The following is a 16,117-nucleotide window of genomic DNA, read 5'->3' on the forward strand; positions in this document are numbered from 1 at the left end:
GTTACACGCACAAGAATGTGAGTGTTCATGGGTGGGAACCAGATGCTTGGGGGGGGGGGGGTAGCCTCACACTTTGCTAGGTGATTAGTGACTGAACTGCGAGTGCCAAAGGGTTGATGAGGGTCATCCCGGCGACTCCTATCAAGTGTGATATGTGGGTTTGCTGTTGACCAAACCACACACACAAGAAATTGAAGAGACGACGACGTTTCGGTCCGTCCTGGATCATTATCAAGTTGATTGTGATAATGACAATCGACTACATAATGGTCCAGGACGGACCGAAAAACGTCGTCGTCTCTTCAGTGTGGTTTGGTCAACATTTTTCAGCCACGTTATTGTAACTCTTCATCTGTACATACACACACACACACACACACACATATGTATATATATATATGTGCATATATATATATATATATATATATATATATATATATATATATATATATATATATATATATATTTTGGTAGCAGTCTTTCCTGTAGACATATTTTATTAAATATGACCGAAAAAGTAAGATTAATAATTCTAACACGAATTTTCTCAATCTTTCGTACATTATGCTTCACTGTTGGAGGTAAATCAAAAATCACTTCTCCAAAATTCATTTTTTATTTCTAGTCTGACGCGACACGGGCGCGTTTCGTAAAACTTATTACATTTTCAAAGACTTCACAAATACACAACTGATTAGAACTTGCGTTTCCCTGATTTTATATCTACATTTGAGTGAGGTGGGAAGGGTGATGTGGCATTACATTTGAGTAAGGTGGGAAGGATGATGTGGCATTAGAGGATATTAATAGGGTATTAAAAGTATCAACACAAGACAGAACACGAAACAATGGATATTGAATAGAAGTGTTTGTAGAAAGCCTATTGGTCCATATTTCTTGATGCTTCTATATTGGAGCGGAGTCTTGAGGTGGGTAGAATATAGTTGTGCAATAATTGGCTGTTGATTGCTGGTGTTGACTTCTTGATGTGTAGTGCCTCGCAAACGTCTAGCCGCCTGCTATCGCTGTATCTATCGATGATTTCTGTGTTGTTTACTAGGATTTCTCTGGCGATGGTTTGGTTATGGGAAGAGATTATATGTTCCTTAATGGAGCCCTGTTGTTTATGCATCGTTAAACGCCTAGAAAGAGATGTTGTTGTCTTGCCTATATACTGGGTTTTTTGGAGCTTACAGTCCCCATGTGGGCATTTGAAGGCATAGACGACGTTAGTCTCTTTTAAAGCGTTCTGTTTCGTGTCTGGAGAGTTTCTCATGAGTAGGCTGGCCGTTTTTCTGGTTTTATAGTAAATCGTCAGTTGTATCCTCTGATTTTTGTCTGTAGGGATAACGTTTCTATTAACAATATCTTTCAGGACCCTTTCCTCTGTTTTATGAGCTGTGGAAAAGAAGTTCCTGTAAAATAGTCTAATAGGGGGTATAGGTGTTGTGTTAGTTGTCTCTTCGGAGGTTGCATGGCTTTTCACTTTCCTTCTTATGATGTCTTCGATGAAACCATTGGAGAAGCCGTTATTGACTAGAACCTGCCTTACCCTACAGAGTTCTTCGTCGACTTGCTTCCATTCTGAGCTGTGGCTGAGAGCACGGTCAACGTATGCGTTAACAACACTCCTCTTGTACCTGTCAGGGCAGTCGCTGTTGGCATTTAGGCACATTCCTATGTTTGTTTCCTTTGTGTAGACTGCAGTGTGGAAACCTCCGCCCTTTTCCATGACTGTTACATCTAGAAAAGGCAGCTTCCCATCCTTTTCCGTCTCGTAAGTGAAACGCAGCACGGAACTCTGCTCAAATGCCTCCTTCAGCTCCTGCAGATGTCTGACATCAGGTACCTGTGTAAAAATGTCGTCAACATACCTGCAGTATATGGCCGGTTTCAAGTTCATGTCGACTAAGACTTTTTGCTCGATGGTACCCATGTAGAAGTTTGCAAACAGGACACCTAGGGGAGAACCCATAGCGACCCCATCTACTTGCTTATACATGTGCCCATCCGGGCTCAAGAAGGGTGCCTCTTTAGTACAAGCTTGGAGTAGTTTCCTCAGAATACTTTCTGGCATGTCAAGAGGAGTACAGGCTGGATCACGATACACTCTGTCGGCTATCATTCCGATTGTCTCGTCCACAGGTACGTTGGTAAACAGCGATTCTACGTCCAACGAGGCTCTTATCCCTGTGGCCCGTGCGCCCCGCAGTAAGTCCACAAATTCCTTTGGAGACTTCAGGCTGAAGGCGCAAGGAACATAAGGAGTCAGCAGGCCGTTGAGTCGCTTCGCCAATCTGTACGTGGGTGTGGGTATCTGGCTAATGATCATTAGCCAGATACCCACACCCACGTACAGATTGGCGAAGCGACTCAACGGCCTGCTGACTCCTTATGTTCCTTGCGCCTTCAGCCTGAAGTCTCCAAAGGAATTTGTGGACTTACTGCGGGGCGCACGGGCCACAGGGATAAGAGCCTCGTTGGACGTAGAATCGCTGTTTACCAACGTACCTGTGGACGAGACAATCGGAATGATAGCCGACAGAGTGTATCGTGATCCAGCCTGTACTCCTCTTGACATGCCAGAAAGTATTCTGAGGAAACTACTCCAAGCTTGTACTAAAGAGGCACCCTTCTTGAGCCCGGATGGGCACATGTATAAGCAAGTAGATGGGGTCGCTATGGGTTCTCCCCTAGGTGTCCTGTTTGCAAACTTCTACATGGGTACCATCGAGCAAAAAGTCTTAGTCGACATGAACTTGAAACCGGCCATATACTGCAGGTATGTTGACGACATTTTTACACAGGTACCTGATGTCAGACATCTGCAGGAGCTGAAGGAGGCATTTGAGCAGAGTTCCGTGCTGCGTTTCACTTACGAGACGGAAAAGGATGGGAAGCTGCCTTTTCTAGATGTAACAGTCATGGAAAAGGGCGGAGGTTTCCACACTGCAGTCTACACAAAGGAAACAAACATAGGAATGTGCCTAAATGCCAACAGCGACTGCCCGGACAGGTACAAGAGGAGTGTTGTTAACGCATACGTTGACCGTGCTCTCAGCCACAGCTCAGAATGGAAGCAAGTCGACGAAGAACTCTGTAGGGTAAGGCAGGTTCTAGTCAATAACGGCTTCTCCAATGGTTTCATCGAAGACATCATAAGAAGGAAAGTGAAAAGCCATGCAACCTCCGAAGAGACAACTAACACAACACCTATACCCCCTATTAGACTATTTTACAGGAACTTCTTTTCCACAGCTCATAAAACAGAGGAAAGGGTCCTGAAAGATATTGTTAATAGAAACGTTATCCCTACAGACAAAAATCAGAGGATACAACTGACGATTTACTATAAAACCAGAAAAACGGCCAGCCTACTCATGAGAAACTCTCCAGACACGAAACAGAACGCTTTAAAAGAGACTAACGTCGTCTATGCCTTCAAATGCCCACTTGGGGACTGTAAGCTCCAAAGAACCCAGTATATAGGCAAGACAACAACATCTCTTTCTAGGCGTTTAACGATGCATAAACAACAGGGCTCCATTAAGGAACATATAATCTCTTCCCATAACCAAACCATCGCCAGAGAAATCCTAGTAAACAACACAGAAATCATCGATAGATACAGCGATAGCAGGCGGCTAGACGTTTGCGAGGCACTACACATCAAGAAGTCAACACCAGCAATCAACAGCCAATTATTGCACAACTATATTCAACCCACCTCAAGACTCCGCTCCAATATAGAAGCATCAAGAAATATGGACCAATAGGCTTTCTACAAACACTTCTATTCAATATCCATTGTTTCGTGTTCTGTCTTGTGTTGATACTTTTAATACCCTATTAATATCCTCTAATGCCACATCATCCTTCCCACCTTACTCAAATGTAATGCCACATCACCCTTCCCACCTCACTCAAATGTAGATATAAAATCAGGGAAACGCAAGTTCTAATCAGTTGTGTATTTGTGAAGTCTTTGAAAATGTAATAAGTTTTACGAAACGCGCCCGTGTCGCGTCAGACTAGAAATAAAAAATGAATTTTGGAGAAGTGATTTTTGATTTACCTCCAACAGTGAAGCATAATGTACGAAAGATTGAGAAAATTCGTGTTAGAATTATTAATCTTACTTTTTCGGTCATATTTAATAAAATATATATATATATATATATATATATATATATATATATATATATATATGTATATATATATATATATATATATATATATACCATGCTCGATAAACATATACTCTAAAGACTTGTTGACACTAGTGATTAAATACTTAAGAGAAGGACGCCTGGCTGGGATTCAGAACTGGGATGTGACAGTCTCATTAGCGTGGGATTTAACACCTACAAGTAGTTAGGAATTAAAGGGTTTCAAGTGATTGGGAACGGAGGAAGTTCAGCTAATGAGTTCTCTGAGAGCTCAAGCGAAACAGGGAATTAACCGTGAATTTCGCGACATTAAATATTAACACAAACGAGAATCTTCAGAGTAAAGCTTCATATTCTTTCCTAATATGAAACATCATCAACAAGAGGTACAAATATGATAACCTTAAATAGTGAGGATTACAACAGTCTCTGGGAAGAAGGAACGTGAACATCTTTGATGATAGAGAACACGATAACCTATAGTAGTTAAGAGCACGACAGCCTATATTGAGGTTATCTTGAGATGATTTCGGGGAGTTATTTTAGTGTCCCCGCGGCCCGGTCCTCGACAAGGCCTCCACCCCCAGGAAGCTGCCCGTGACAGCTGACTAACACCCAGGTACCTATTTTACTGCTAGATAACAGGGGCATAGGGTGAAAGAAACTCTGCCCATTGTTTCTCGCCGGCGCCTGGGATCGAACCCAGGACCACAGGATCACAAGTCCAATGTGCTGTCCGCTCGGCCGACCGGCTCCCTACTATAGTAGTTAAGAACACCTTCAGTAGTTAAGAACACAGCAGCCAATAGGAGTTAAGAACACGACAGCCAATAGTAGTTAAGAACACAACAGCCAATAGTAGTCAAGAACACAACAGCCAATAGTAGTCAAGAACACAACAGCCAATAGTAGTTAAGAACACAACAGCCAATAGTTGTCAAGAACACAACAGCCAATAGTAGTCAAGAACACAGCAGCCAATAGTAGTTAAGAACACAACAGCCAATAGTAGTCAAGAACACAACAGCCAATAGTAGTCAAGAACACAACAGCCAATAGTAGTCAAGAACACAGCAGCCAATAGTAGTTAAGAACACAACAACCATCAGTATTGTCCTTGAGACAATACGGATGTTATCATTCCTGTGTCAATACAATCAAGTTTAGGTTAACATATTATTAACGTGGACGCGTTGAGAAATATTTTATATAGTCTTCATTAAAAATAACTAGATACTATCACCAGAGGAAATTACTTTTACACAGGACACGTCTGAAAAAATTATTACTCTGTTATTTACAAACGCTGAATTAGTTAAGAAAAAGAAATTTCTAGTTTCTAGAAATTTCTATATATTTACATATATATATATATATATATATATATATATATATATATATATATATATATATATATATATATATATATATATATATATATATATATATATATATATATATATATAGGGAAGGGAGTACCACCTCTAGCTGGAAGAAGGGGGACCCATAGCCTCGGAGGAAACCACGCATAACGCATTAGATATATATATATATATATATATATATATATATATATATATATATATATATATATATATATATATATATATATATATATATATATATATATATATATATATATGTATGTATATATATATAAATGAGAAAGGTCGGGGGCCAGACAAACAAACAGTCACAGACAATTAAGCTTGGCCACCATAACAGAGGCGCGCCAATGACTCCCTCTCGTCGGCATGAGCCGGGTACAGCAGGTAATTCGTCCGTTAATTAATCAGCGCCGGCAGACTCGCTGCTGTTGTCAGGCGTCGGTGGCGGCCGCGGATTGTAAACAATTATTCTGTTTACTTCAGGCTGTCATCACAGTGCCAATCATGCAATAAGCCTGACAAGGGTGTGTGTGACTATTCACCTAGTTGTTTTCACCTAGTTGTGCTTGCAGGGGTTGAGCTCTGCTCTTTCGGCCCGCCTCTCAGTTGTCAATCAACTATTACTAACTACTATTTTGTTTTTTTCTCAACACCACACACACACACCAGTAAGCAGCCCGTGACTGCTGACTAACTCCCAGGTACCTATATGCTGCTAGGTAACAGGGGCATAGGGTGAAAGAAACTCTGCCCAGTGTTTCTCGCCGGCGCCCGGGATCGAACCTGGGACCACAGGATCACGCGTCCAGCGTACTCGACGCACGCGCGCGTGTGTGTGTGTGTACTCACCTATTTGTACTTACCAATTTGTGCTCGCGGGGGTTGAGCTTTGGTTCTTTGGTCACCCCTCTCAACTGTCAATCAACTGGTGTACAGATTCCTGAGCCTACTGGGCTCTATCATATCTACATTTAAATCTGTGTATGGAGTCAGCCTCCACCACATTACTGCCTAATGCATTCCACCTGTTAACTACTCTGGCACTGAAAAAGTTCTTTCTAACGTTCCTGTGGCTCATGTGGGTACTCAGTTTCCACCTGTGTCCCCTTGTTCGCGTACCACCAGTGTTGAATAGTTTATCCTTGTTTACCCGGTCGATATGTGTGTGTGTGTCATCTCAAAGTAAATGTGGGATGGGGGTGAGGGAATGTGAGACAGAACGAAGCGAGTGACGAAGGGTGAGGGAAGGAGGGACGGAGGGTGAGGGAAGGAGGGACAGAGGGTGAGGGAAGGAGGGACGGAGGGTGAGGGAAGGAGGGACGGAGGGTGAGGGAAGGAGGGACGGAGGGTGAGGGAAGGAGGGACGGAGGGTGAGGGAAGGAGGGACGGAGGGTGAGGGAAGAAGGGAAGGGGAGTGAGTACCGTTCAGGACAAAGTACAAGTTAACATTACCTTTCAACAACAGCTCAGGCACTCAAGGAGGCACCAGATCACTGTCAAGAGCCACATAACAATGGAAGCCCCAAATTAACAACCACAAGTTAGTTTAAGAACAGGAGAGTCAGACACCAAGACATGACCTCACACCTTGACACAATTACTCCTTAATTGCATTCTGCAATCTTTGGCTCGTTACCATAATTGTAATTTGACATAATTGTATATCAGTAAAGTAATTCCCAGAAAATATTTTAACATTACAGTTGGTACATTATTAGGAAAATATTGTACCAACGTAATATACGAGTGAATCTTGACTTTATAAGTAACGAAAACTTATCAAACTTAAGTCAATACAGTTTTGATCCTTCTAAGTATCACCTTCTCTCAAATTTCCCCCAACGTACACAATCCAACGTTCTAACATAACCAGAAACGTATCAACCCAAGCCACCTACCTAACCTATTCAAACAATGTATAGAAAACGTTGAGTTTTGCGATTCTCAACCTTTCATGGTATGTCGTATTTGGTCCGTTTGTTGCCATAACGATGTATTAGCTGAGATGACACGTTGTAAACACCGGCTAATGAACCTGGCCAAGGGAAGGGAACGATCAGGTGGAAAGCGCCAAGCCATCACGACTATATAACACTGGAAAGAGAGTCAGGATAAAGATTTGGGATGGGACGGGGAGGAAAGGTATGGTGGCCAACCACTTATGGACGGTCGGGGATTGAACGCTGACCTGCATGAAGCGAGACCATCGCTCTACCGTCCAGCCCAAGGCGTTGGGATGAACCTGACCAAACACAATGGTCGTCTTGGCTGTAGCCGAAGAAATAAGAATTGTTCAATGTTTCCAGACAACAAGATTCCAAGACACTCACTCGGAACTGAAGCGTTGTGAACACTGTATTGTTAGATCATTGTATATAATGTATAGTGAAGACTGTATGGTTAGATCATTGTATATAATGTACAGTGAACACTGTATGGTTAGATCATTGTATATAATGTATAGTGAACACTGTATGGTTAGATCATTGTATATAATGTACAGTGAACACTGTATGGTTAGATCATTGTATATAATGTATAGTGAACACTGTATGGTTAGATCATTGTATATAATGTACAGTGAACACTGTATGGTTAGATCATTGTATATAATGTATAGTGAACACTGTATTGCTAGATCATTGTATATAATGTATAGTGAACACTGTACTGCTAGATCATTGTATATAATGTATAGTGAACAATGTACGTTTAGATCATTGTATATAATGCATAGTGAATACTATATCTTGAGATGATTTCGGGACTTAGTGTCCCCGCGGTCCGGTCCTCAACCTGGCGTCCACCCCCAGGAAATAGCCAATAGCAGCTGTCTAACTCCCAGGTACCCATTTACTGCTAGGAAAAAGGGGCATAAGGTTAAAAGAAACATTTTGCCCATTTGTCTCCGCCTCCACCGAGGATCGAACCCGGAACCTCAGGGCTACGAATCCAAAGCGCTGTCCACCCAGCTGTCAGGCGCCCATCTATGGTTAGATCATTGTATATAATGCATAGTGAATACTGTATGGTTAGATCATTGTATATAATGCATAGTGAATACTGTATGGTTAGATCATTGTATATAATGCATAGTGAATACTGCATGGGTAGACTGTTGCCAATAATGAAAGGATAGCCACATACAATATTATGAACGTAACTGCATACCTCATGTCAAGTGTGACAGAACCGGTCATTGTACACCCTTGTCATAGCCCACCCTGGTCACAGTACACCCTAGTCATTGTACACCCTGGTCACAGTACACCCTAGTCATTGTACACCCTGGTCACAGTACACCCTAGTCATTGTACACCCTGGTCATAGTCCACCCTGGTCACAGTACACCCTAGTCATTGTATACCCTAGTCATTGTATACCCTGGTCATAGTCCACCCTGGTCACAGTACACCCTAGTCATTGTATACCCTAGTCATTGTACACCCTGGTCATAGTCCACCCTGGTCACAGTACACCCTAGTCATTGTATACCCTAGTCATTGTACACCCTGGTCATAGTCCACCCTGGTCACAGTACACCCTAGTCATTGTATACCCTAGTCATTGTACACCCTGGTCATAGTCCACCCTAGTCACAGTACACCCTAGTCATTGTACACCCTAGTCATTGTATACCCTGGTCAAATGGGCCATCTACCGGGACTGTTGCATCAAGCAACAGGGAGACAAGAAGTACAGCCCAACACTTACCATACAAAAGGGGGTTGAGATATCCAGTTTAAATACAGTTTCTCTCCATCCACTTCCCTGGTGCTCTGCCGACTGCATCCCTCACAGCGAGAGGCAAACAGAATAAATCATACGTGAGAGCTCTCTTGGATCAAAGGGAAGAGAGCACTTCGTGCAAGTTAGTGAACAATCTGAAAGGCTTTGTAACAAATTGACACGTGTAATTCTGACTATGGTGAAACCTGTAATATGCACGATATGTATAGAGAGAGAAGTCAGTGATGATTTCACTGGAGAAGCATCATGACTGAAGCTGCCCAGGAACTCAAAGCAGAAGGTGTGTAGTTCAGTAGGATAGTATTTTCCGCTGGCATGAAAGACAACATTGATTCTGTAATTGGAAGTGACAGGGGCCTGGCAGCTGAGTGGACAGCGCTTCGGATTCGTAGTCCTGAGTTTCCGGGTTCGATTCCCAGGGGCGGAAACAAATGGGCAGAGTTTCTTTCACCCTGATGCGTCTGTTACCTAGCAGTAAATACGTAGCTGGGAGTTAGACAGCTGCTACGGGCTGCTTCCTGGAGGTGTGTAACAAAAAGAAGGCCTCGTCGAGAACCGAGCCGCGGGGACACTAAGCCCCGAAATCATCTCAAGATAACCTGACATTTAATATTTAAAACATCTGATTATCAGCGTCATTGTGAGAGAAGCCATTAAGACTCGTAGCCGCACCTGTCTGTGTGTCTCGCAGGCTCACCAGAGATGAGCCTACTCAGCAAATAATATACCTGCGGTCTTAATATTAACACAGCCAACCATGAATACTCAGATCAACCTTGGCAAAGATTGCACAGTGGTTGCAACCACTATACAACTAAAGGGGGACAAATATCTTATGCACATCTGAGCAGTTCTCAACCACGGTCACCAAAATGTGGCCGCCATTAGCACCATGACTTCTCTTGCTTCCCCGCTAACGTAAGACACCAACCGCTCGTAGCCTTACACCAGTGCTCTACTGACGCTTCTAGAGCGCTCTAGAGGTATAAACCGATCATACAACAAATATTTACCCAATGATGCTCTCGGAATGATTCTACTGCTCTGAAAATATGAGCCTCTCTTGGAATATAAACTAAACAGTTTATTGAATAATGAAGCTTCCCCATTCCGAAATAATGAGTCTTCCCTTTCCAGAATAATGAGGCTCCTCTTCCGTAAAAAGGGAGAGAATGGAAGAAATTATAAAATGAGAGAATGTGTTAGGCCAGAAAAAAAATCCAATTTCGTTTTTTTCCTGCCTACATCCACACTTTTTTTTATCTTTTAATTTTTATGTTCTCTTCCCTTTTGTTTCCTCTCCCTTTTTTAAGGTTAAGAGCTCGTCCGCTTGTGGTGCGACGGATTTTTTTTCCCCCTGAAATCTGACGTGGGTGTTCGGTTTACCATCCCCTCTATTGTACAGGGAAATATTGCGTTACAGAGAAAGAACACATCAAAGGCTAGATATTGGACTGTTCCACACACTTGCACCCCCCATCCTCTCCCTCGCTACGAGGCATAAGCGGCCTACTAGCCGGATGGGCTACTAGCCGGGCGAGCCGACTAGTGGATTGGTGGCTGAACGAGCAAGGGGGGCCAGCAACTAGACCAGGTTACGGGGGAGTGGAAGCCGGTTGGGCTACAGGCAGCCGGTCCTCATCACAAAAGCAAAAAATGCTCGTTAATCCAGCCACCAAACTCCCTGTTTGTGAATGAAAAATGTTTATATATACTTCAACTCATGACCTTTGGACATTTCTCAAAAAAGTGCTTCGCTAGCAACCTCTGTTCGAACCAGCCCGTCCTCTAAACACAGACCCAAAGTTCATTCCATGCTCCCGCCAAACCCCCTGTTTATGTATGAAAAACGGTTTACACACGACTCACAACTGTTGACGTCCGAACACTTCAGGAACAAGTGCTTGGCTCACGTCATCTGTTTGAACCACAGTTCTATAAATGCTTCACCCACGTACTTCAAACACAAATAATCGCCAACAGAACCTAAACACTTAACCTAAAATACGCCTAACTTTACACAGAAGTTTTATGTATTATAATATTATTTAATATATGAGAACAAACCAATTTTTAATATACAGTAAGTTAAAATTGCTGAATGCGTCTGAGGAGGACGGCCGCTGCTTTAAACAGCCTAGTGGGAGGTTCAACACACCAGTTGAGAGGCGGGACAAAAGAGCCAAAGTTCAACCCCCGCAAGCAAAACTAGGTGAGAACGAGTTGCCCACTGATAGTGATAGGTCTATTGTTCACCCAAAATGAGGCGGACATGAATTATTTTATGTGGTGCCACATACAATGATATGTGGAACCACATACAATGATATGTGGTACCATTGACCCACAAGCGAGTACCACGTTCTAATCGTTAAATACACTGCTGAGTAGAGTGAGAGCCTCATATCCAGCAACGGGTTCTGAAGGGTACAACACTACAAGAGACTACGAAACTACAACACCAGGAGACTGCAGGAGGCTACGAGACTACAACACCAGGAGACTGCAAGAGGCTACGAGACTACAACACCAGGAGGCTACGAGACTACAACACCAGGAGACTGCAGGAGGCTACGAGACTACAACACCAGGAGACTGCAGGAGGCTACGAGGCTACAACACCAGGAGACTGCAGGAGGCTACGAGACTACAACACCGAGAGACTGCAGGAGGGTACGAGACTACAACACCGGGAGACTGCAGGAGGGTACGAGACTACAACACCGCGAGACTGCAGGAGGCTACGAGACTACAACACCGGGAGACTGCAGGAGGCTACGAGACTACAACACCGGGAGACTGCAGGAGGGTACGAGACTACAACACCGCGAGATTGCAGGAGGCTACGAGACTACAACACCGGGAGACTGCAGGAGGGTACGAGACTACAACACCGGGAGACTGCAGGAGGCTACGAGACTACAACACCGGGAGACTGCAGGAAGCTACGAGACTACAACACTGGGAGACTGCAGGAGGCTACGAGACTACAATACCGGGAGACTGCAGGAGGCTACGAGACTACAACACCGCGAGACTGCAGGAGGCTACGAGACTACAACACCGGGAGACTGCAGCAGGGTACGAGACTACAACACCGGGAGACTGCAGGAAGCTATGAGACTACAACACCGGGAGACTGCAGGAGGCTATGAGACTACAATACCGGGAGACTGCAGGAGGCTACGAGACTACAACACCGCGAGACTGCAGGAGGCTACGAGACTACAACACCAGGAGACTGCAGGAGGCTACGAGACTACAACACCGGGAGACTGCAGGAGGGTACGAGACTACAACACCGGGAGACTGCAGAAGGCTACGAGACTACAATACCGCGAGACTGCAGGAGGCTACGAGACTACAACACCGGGAGACTGCAGGAAGCTACGAGACTACAACACCGGGAGACTGCAGGAAGCTACGAGACTACAACACCGGGAGACTGCAGGAGGGTACGAGACTACAACACCGGGAGACTGCAGGAGGCTACGAGACTACAACACCGGGAGACTGCAGGAAGCTACGAGACTACAACACCGGGAGACTGCAGGAGGGTACGAGACTACAACACCGGGAGACTGCAGGAGGCTACGAGAATACAACACTGGGAGACTACAGGAGGGTACGAAGCTTCAACAGGGGTGAGACTACAGGAGGGTACGAAGCTGCAAGAGGGATGAGACTACAGGAGGGTACGAAGCTTCAACAGGGATGAGACTACAGGAGGGTACGAAGCTGCAAGAGGGATGAGACTACAGGAGGGTAAGAAGCTTCAACAGGGATGAGACTACAGGAGGGTACGAAGCTGCAAAAGGGATGAGACTACAGGAGGGTACGAAGCTTCAACAGGGAAGACTACAGGTGTCGGAAAATCCGACAGCATTTAATATATCATACAGGCAGATAACTGCTGTATTGTATAAACAAGTTACTCATAGAAAACGTAACTTGTAGTGGAATTACCGTCTAAAGAAAACAGGATATCATCACCACATACTATTATAAATTCACCAGCTATTCTGCTGGGAATTATTCTTAAATACATTAGTCTTTGGACTTTACCATCATAAAAACATCTCATATAAATTAACTTAATTATCAATATTAAAGTAGAGTAAATGTGACCCTTCTATCACTTTCTGTCATCTGGACAATGTAAGCCAGGCGTCAGGGTGAGGGAAGGGAAGCCATTGTTTGTATTGAGACCAGAGGCGAACGGGAGCAATTTGGCTCCTGTTAATTTTAATTGGACGAAGTGTTATGGAAACCAAAGGTGTACCATCATCAACATGCTGTCAACAAATTCAAGTTAAGTGTTCTACCGAAACCCATTTATCTTTCATTTATGGCCATTAATGTCAGTGGATATAGGGTGAGCCAGTTAGATCACGAGATAGCCTCATACTAAAGGTAATTAAGCCCAGGTCTATATGGTTCCTTGTACAGTGTTTTCTCTGATATAGTTGTCATATACTAGGATTCTGGCTTCATAGCTAGCGCCCTTTTGACAGGTCAAGACGAGGAAGCATGCTTTGTGCATCAGTTACCAGGGTGATGGAAGCTACCTCAAAGAGGGAAAATGTGGTGTCTACATCCTGGTTATACCTGGTGGACTAAGGCCTGCTGTACAAATAAGATAAGGAACCTCTTCAATATGTGTAGTTAATACTGTAGTTTGATTGACTGCATATATATAAATTCAATTAATATAAACCCCCCTAATGTGTAGAGGATCGATTTGTGAGATTATGAGATTATTGCAGAAATACAGTCCACTTATCATTATACAAATTGCTATCGAAGTATATAAATTAACGTAAATATAAATTCATATAAATTAAATAAATATAAATCTCACAGGTCGGTTCCCACATTACTTGGTCCTTCGAACCGGATTATTCGGTCCTTTGAACCCACATTTAGTCATCTTAGTACCGGATGAACCAGTTAACCAGTGGATTCATTAAATAACTAGTGCAGTGTGATTTAATCAAAGCCAGTCAAAGACGGCGGCGTTGCCTCGAACGAGTTCACGAGCCCCGCTCAGTTCAGATCAGCCTCATCAGCGATTTTAGGGACACCCATAGATATTTGGTGGCGTGTTATTCCGTGAAATGACAGCGCTAATATTGAAGCCAGCCAAATTAGTAGCTGTGTCGCGAGATTGTTCACGGATTTCGTGGCGTTAAATTTCGCGAGAGATTATCCACAAATTTTGTGGAGTTTATTTCGCGAGGTCACTAATAATATTTAATACTTCTTGATAATATTAGAAGTTTCATAGAGGCTAATTAAGAGGCTATTATCAATAATTGTGTATATTATTTCTCCAAAATAGAGAATTATTTAATATATATTGCACTAGTGTTCACAATATAATATTTACTAATTGCCAACCCACAACAGGGTAGGATATTACCATTGACTAGTTGAATTATTATCGTTCATCCTAGTCCCATTATTACCATATTCAGTTGTACTATATTCAACAACCTAACACCATTAATGAATGGTCCAGACCCTATTTTGGGTGTAATTTTTATCAACTCGAGTTGAGTTGTATATATAATAATTTACTTATGATCATCACACCTTTGAGTGATTAATTAGTGTCTCTTCCATCCTAGGGTGATATAGAAGAGCTAACCTAAAGGTACTTCCAGTGACACTGGTTTATCACTCAAATCATTAGTGTGTATGATTGTATATATATAATGTGTATTAATTTTAAGTGCTAACCTCTAGTAGAGGTAGGATTATTGCCTAGTGAGTGCAGAATTTACCCTAGGCTACCATCAGTGCTTGTTCAGTATTATGAGCGACCCAAGTACAAGTCCCACAAGGCTTTACCAACTAGCCAGTATGGATAATGCAGGGAGAATGAAAAGAACCCTTGCAGGTCTTAAAGGCCACTTAACAAGACAGATCAAGAAATGTGAAGATTTGTCACAACAATCTCAAGTTGATTATGCTGACCTGGAAAGCTATTATCAAGCAGCTGCAGGTAAATTTGAGCAAATCAAATGCCAAATAGCAACATATGTGGCTGAACTTGCCAACACCAGTTTATCAGAAACAGAAATAGACGACATTATGGTTGATCTTGCGAATTATGAAGATCACACTCAGGCCACGTTACAGCCTTATGTCAAATTAATTGCCCAGAACAAGACAACAACAACAACAACAGTTGCATCTAATACGAGTCAAGCAGAAGCTCGACTCCCTCCAATTAATTTACCCACTTTCTCAGGAAAAGATGAGGAAGATTGGGATGAATTTTGGAACAAATTCGTTGACCTTGTGGACTCAAAACAATCTTTACCAAAGAGTAGTAAATTCTCTTATTTGCAAGGCCAATTATCAGGTGAGGCTAAAACAGTAGTATCCCATCTGAGATTAACTAATGACGGCTATGATCTGGCAGTAAAACTCCTCAAGGATAATTATGCTGATCCAGAAGTAAGAACATCACATTTAGTTCATGAGCTGTTGCTTTTACCCCCACCGGAGGCTTCAGCTGATTCACTCCAAGTCTTCAAGCTGGAGGTAGAATCATTGATCAATGCCCTCAGCCTGACAGCAGATACAAACGGGGCTGAGTGGGTCTTGAAAATAATTGTCCAGGAGAAAATACCTAGGGACATATTGAGACAAATGAGTGCTCATTACAATAAAAGCATCTTATCCATGAATGAAATATCTGAGGGTTTAAAGTCAGTAGTTCATCAATTACGAACACATGACAAATTAAAACCACCAAGTAAACCATCAGAAACCAATAATAGTAAACCACAGAGTACCAAA

Source organism: Procambarus clarkii, chromosome 4 (genome assembly GCF_040958095.1).
Source record: "Procambarus clarkii isolate CNS0578487 chromosome 4, FALCON_Pclarkii_2.0, whole genome shotgun sequence".
In the NCBI taxonomy this organism is placed as follows: domain Eukaryota; kingdom Metazoa; phylum Arthropoda; class Malacostraca; order Decapoda; family Cambaridae; genus Procambarus; species Procambarus clarkii.